General features: G+C 39.0%; 1 long non-coding RNA gene across 1 annotated transcript in view; it reads right to left on the reverse strand.

The window, feature by feature from the left end:
* Window positions 1–1,367: 1,367 nt before the first annotated feature.
* LOC145652667 (uncharacterized) overlaps window positions 1,368–6,000 on the reverse strand; it is an 18,186-nt gene continuing 13,553 nt past the window's right edge. Inside the window, exon 4 of the long non-coding RNA XR_014118925.1 lies at window positions 1,368–1,664. This is a non-coding gene — a long non-coding RNA (uncharacterized LOC145652667). The remainder of the gene's footprint in view (window positions 1,665–6,000) is intronic.

Here is a 6,000-nt window from a genome sequence, read left to right on the forward strand (position 1 = left end):
TGACTGAGTGTTTCATTTGTGGCTTCAGAAATCCTTTCTCATTCCTCTGCCTAGATTCTTAAGTTGATGGAGGACAATCTGCCATGTATGGCTCTTCCTCTTGTTCACTGTCTAATGGGCCAAATTGCGTTTCCACTCATCCTGTTCATCTTTTTTTCCTCTCCATTCCATCTCTCATGCCAACTGTCATTATGGTGTCTCCATAGTGACAAGGTTTGCTAAAGGGGTGGGGGGTGGGATTTGGGTGCATCTCATCCAGTGGTGCACCACAAAATTGCTTCTCTGTCATCTCAGGTCCCAGCCATGGTTTGGGCCAGCAAAGCCCAAATGAGAAAACTTCCTGAAAGGGGGACATCATCTGCTGCTTGACATGCCAATATTCTTGTGTTGTGGTTTGAACAAAGTGAGTGGGGTTGGGGCTGAGGGGGTTTACTGTCTGTTTTTATATTAATATGCTTCTCTTACATTTGAGAGGGCTGAGTTTGGGTGAGTAATCTTTAGTTCTGGTATAACATACAGTTGAAGCAGGGTAACATCACTATAGTAATATTAGGCTTACACCAAATCTTTCAATAGAGGCTTTCCTTAATAAAACAGAAAGCCACATGTTCACACTGACATTCCACATGGAAGTAATCATCATTTGATAGACATTTTCAGCAGTAAACTTTACAATGCTCTACAGTTTCCCAGAAGGATCAATAAAGTTCTGTCTGTCTATCTAAACACACTGTTAGGGTATAAGAGTTCTATAGCTGTATTAGAAAGTAAATCCTGTCCCTGTTTTATTTTCCTTGTCTCCCTCATTTCCTTGTTTTTCATCGCCGAGGCCTCTCATTTGTCACACCCTTATGGACTTTGAGGGTGTTTTGGTGAGGCAGATCGGCGCTTGGCTGTGGGGATTGGAAGATGAGGTGCCAACACTTGGGCCAATGCTTGGGAGTGGAGGCCATCATGTTGAATGTTTGAAAACGTTGATTTGAAATGCCTGTGGGAATTTAAGGGTCCTCATTCAAAAGATAAGTAGGTTGTGGGTTTTTTCCTTTTTCCAGAGATTTCAAGTGCACAAATGGGGAAAAAAATTAAATTACACATGGATATGTACAATCACAGAAACACATATACAGGCACATACACACTGGGGAGACTTCTTCTCATGCCAAAGTTTAGCCCCAGATAGTAAAGGAACAAGATCACTCAAGCATTCTTTATTTTAGTAAAGACCTACATTTTAAATACTTGTGGTGTAAAGCTTACAGGAAATGAGGAGAAATAACAAATCTAGGTTAGGATTGGATTCAGTACATACAATAAAGAAAAAACTTTTGGAGGCCACATGAGTTTTAAAAGTCTGTTTAATTTCCCAATGTTTGTTCATGATTTGCCATTGCCATTGAAATAAAGTGCAATTTACAGTATTGGTATAAAAATGAATATTGTGAAGGTTGTCCATTTAAGAGGTACAGAAATGTTATGACATCATAATTAGGTTTCTTCATTTAGAATTTGTTACATAAATATTGTTATATCAAATCAGACTGGAGGGCATTAAGGCTCGAGTGGTTTCCGTGGGTTTCAGATTGAGGCGGTCAGCAGAAGGCCATGCCTGGGGCTGTTACGGCGCCGTGGTTACCAAAGGCATTATGACATCATGGCCCCAAGGTCTGTTGCATGGGGTGCAGACAGTGATATGAGAAAGATGACCACACACCTCAGAGGCTCTGAACCACAGCATTCCACTCAACTCATTAAGGTTAGGGAAAGCATCGCACACTCATATATGCATGCACACACAGAGAGAGACAGAAAGAAACCTAACATCATTGAATGTTTTTCCTTTCATCAGCATTGTAGTCATAATTACTAAACTTTTATATCTCGTCACTATTTTCAGTGGTTATAACCTCCTATATCTTATGTTCATACAAACCCACCATCCATTTTGGAATATCCTAATCTGACTGACTAACTGACTAAAAATGGCTTCAAAGGACAACCCCCAAAATATCATCTACACATTTAACAGAACACATTTCCATTCACACTCCAGTCCCAAGCTCTTCTCCCACTGCATTCTTCATGTTAGCCACTAGACCGCTGTATCAGTTTCCCCTTGCTATGCCAGTGAACAACACTAGACCATTCAGTCACACTTCACCTCCACCAACCACACTTTCAATTACCATATCATAAAACTAGCTTTGTACAGCCAAAGAGGTTGCAGAGCTAATGATATGTATACCTCAAAGGCGAACACTTGGATTGGTTTTTATAATTAACTCACATGCCAATTATCAAGACCTTCATGAGTGAATGTTATAGGATGTTATAGGATAAAGTGTGTTACACCAATCAATAATTATTTTCAGTTCAATTTGGGATATCAGCACAACATTAGTGAGGATAAGCATAATGGCATTAAAAACTGCTGGCCTTCTGCACTGAGTAAACCAACAGTGTGCAACATTTGTGCAGGAGTTTTCTCCCCCACTGCTCTAAGTGGAAGAATGTCTGTTCAGATACCTCATGTTTCTTTCTCACCCCACACCTGGCGCTGAGCAGTGCTTTGGGTTTCAGCATTCTGGACAAGTGCACCTACAGAAGTATTTTGTAGTTCACTTCCCTTGACTTTATTAGCCACTGGCTAAAATTGGCTGTGCTCTCTTTGTAGGTAACTGACCACATAATTCCTTAGTTTCTCTCTCGCTCTCTTTCTCTCTGGCTCTCTCTCTCTCTTCGTTTTGTTGCTTTTTTTTCCTTCTTGGCAGCCTTGGTGATAATGAGCAGAGCCATCCTACCACAGAGAAGAAAATAAAATAAAAGCAAAATGACAAATTCGCCCCGTGGGTGCCAGTGGAAACAAAGCGGCCAGTCTGGAAGTGTCAGTGGTGCGCACACACACACCCACACACAGTGCAGGGCGGAACGGCAGTCTACAGACCCCTCACCGTGTGGCCGGATCTAACAACCAGCTGTACTAACACTCACTCTGTGTGTCTTTGTTCATATGTAGGTGTGTGGTGCAAAAGAGCGCTGAAATGCGTATACACAAAACTGAGGGTGTGACGATTCACTATGATGTCAATTTACAACTGGATATGTGTGCATTAATTACACGTGATTGTGTTATATTATCGCTATGTGCTAATACATAAATATATTTGTGATTTGAAACTGTGTTTGTCACAGCACGCTTACAATAACTTATGTGATTGTTTTTTAGACAGTTTACTTTAGACAGGTTACTTTACCTTACAGGCTGAAAAACTGCATGAAACCCCACCAAATACCATTTCATTTCTGAGAACATAACATCCCAAACCCATATGAACACATTTTGGAATTCCTTATCATGGTTTCCCATACAAACATAGAAGATTTTAGCTCCAAACAGTCTCCTATTTAGTGTCAGGGATTTCACCACTTTATATGTGCCTATACCTCTATAAGCTTTTCGAAAATGACTTCAAACTTCCGCTTAATGTGACATCTTGGTTCCTTGACTCCAGGAACTCTAATTGCCCCCCTATTTAGGGGAGGGGCTCAACTGACAAAAATGTGCAGATTTGCATAATTTTACCCACTAAGCCCAGATGTGCCACCTACCATGAATTAATGAGCCTGAATTACTGAGCTAATGTTTTCGCAAGTGCTTTGTATGCGTGTGTGGGAATTGATTAGGCTAAAAAGTGGATGTTTTAAATGTAAACAAGTCTAAATCAAAAGTGTTATGTTTACCTTGACTCACACTCACAGGCTTAATTTTTTACAGGTGTGTAAAGAAAAGATTTTGTAGATATATGTAATGGTATAGCAGCTAGCACATGTTTAAGTCATTCACACTTTCTAAAGCAGTAAGAAGACTAGTGATTGGTGACCACACACTTTAGAGAATTGCAGTGTGCATCACTGATTTATTCATGAGCCTTATACTAACAGAAGGAAAAACCGCACACTAAAGCTGACATTTAAATGATCTCTAGTCATCCAGTAACCTATACTCAAAACGCATACACTAGTGCATCATAAACAAAACACCTGTGACTGTACCAATACACACGCATAGGCAATATGTACAGATATACATTATATATGTAATATAATGTATGTGTTTATATATTTCCTTGGAAACCTTGTGTGCTTCACTGCATTTTTCAATATTTTATATTTTATCTCTTTATATCTCTTACTTCAGTACATTGCAGTTACTCACCCTGAATCTTCTTTGGTTATATATATATATACAGGCCATACAAAGTATGATTTGGTACCCAAAGCTCTCTCTGCCTCCTCAGCTCCTATCAGCACATGGCTCCTTACCCTGGCCACACTAGCTGGAGTGTTGATACACTGCCCTCTCGTGCCCAGCAGTGGGGGGGGGGGGGGGGGATGTCAGCCAGGAGCAGGGGTACATGTAGGGGTACATGTAGGGGTACATGTAGGGGCACATGTAGGGGTACATGTAGGGGTACATGTAGGGGCACATGTAGGGGTACATGTAGGGGTACATGTAGGGGCACATGTAGGGGTACATTTAGGGGCACATGTAGGGGCACATGTTGGGGCACATGTAGGGGTACATGTAGGGTTGGGGTTTGTTTTTGCGACAAAAGGGAAAATATGCTGGGCTACTGATTTCTTTTCAAGGCTTTGGTGGAGATGTATGAAAAGAGAACTCAAGAAGTATAAATCATCCTATAAAAAGGGGTTAACTTGCTTGTTAGCCTGCACAGTAGTACTACATCAAGGCTTTTGAATCAACAGACTTATACAAAAAAACCAAACAAACAAAAAACAAACAAACAAACAAAAAAAACAGAACAAATGCAGGAGATCCATTCTGACATGCTCTGCCTACTGGTTCTGCAATCCCAGAAGATAGACAATGGGACTGATACAGGACTTTTATATCTGAATGGGGATTACTAGGGATTACTACTGTACATTCTAGTAAACTGAATGGGGATTACCAGTGCACATGTAAACTGCATGGAGATTACTAGTGTACATACTTATAAACTGAATGGAGATTACTAGTGTACATACTTCTAAAGGATGTAGAAAATAGTAAATAATGCTAGTGATTTAGTGTAGAATTTATTAGCTGTAGGTTCATTTTAATATGATAAATTCTATTCCAAAATTTTAAACTAGTGGTAGCTCAGTGGTTAAGTGGTTGACTAGTTATCAGAAGGTTAGTATTTCTAGCCCTGCTGCCAAGTTGCCACTGCTGAGCCCCTGAGCAAGGCCATTAACCCTCAATTGCTCAAGCTGTATTCAGTTATAATTGGTTATAAAAGTTGTAGTCAGATTTGAATAAAAGTGTAACCTAAATACTGTAAATGTAAAAAAAAAAAAACTGTAGTGATGTAAACTGTACAAATGGGACTATATTAAGCAAAGGAGAAAGTGCTTTGTTATGTATTTGTTTAATGTTTTATGTTAGTTTTGTTGTGTTTAATGTCATCACATGCCTTATAATTCATATTCAATTCAATTCAAATTTATTTGCATGATGCTTTTTACAACACGTCACATTCAGTTTTACAGGAATCAGCTATACAGAGAATCGACGTCCAGGCCCCTGATGAATATGTCAAGATAAAACTCCTTGAGAGGAACCAAGGCTCTGATGGGGAACCCATCCTACTCTGTTCAACAGCATATGGCAAACTATGTAATGCATACCTATACCTTTATATGATTACATGTGCCTTTTTATTAAACATACATAGCGTTAGGTCACCTTTAACACATACTGAAGAAATAAAAATAATCATGACTAAAGTCTTATTAAGAATTAGATCTTCACAGTATAGGAATGTAAAAGTGCTAAAGACATTTAGATTTACATAACATTACAAAGTAAAACCTGACCTCCACAAATAGTTCACTAAAGTACCTTTTCACATTAATGTTATATCCCCTAATAAAATGGTTTACTTAAGATAAATACTTCAAAACAAAAAATTATTATTATTTTTTTTTTTGTGTGTGTGT

This window comes from Electrophorus electricus, chromosome 20 (assembly GCF_041902795.1).
Source record: "Electrophorus electricus isolate QZ-2024a chromosome 20, ASM4190279v1, whole genome shotgun sequence".
NCBI lineage: Eukaryota > Metazoa > Chordata > Actinopteri > Gymnotiformes > Gymnotidae > Electrophorus > Electrophorus electricus.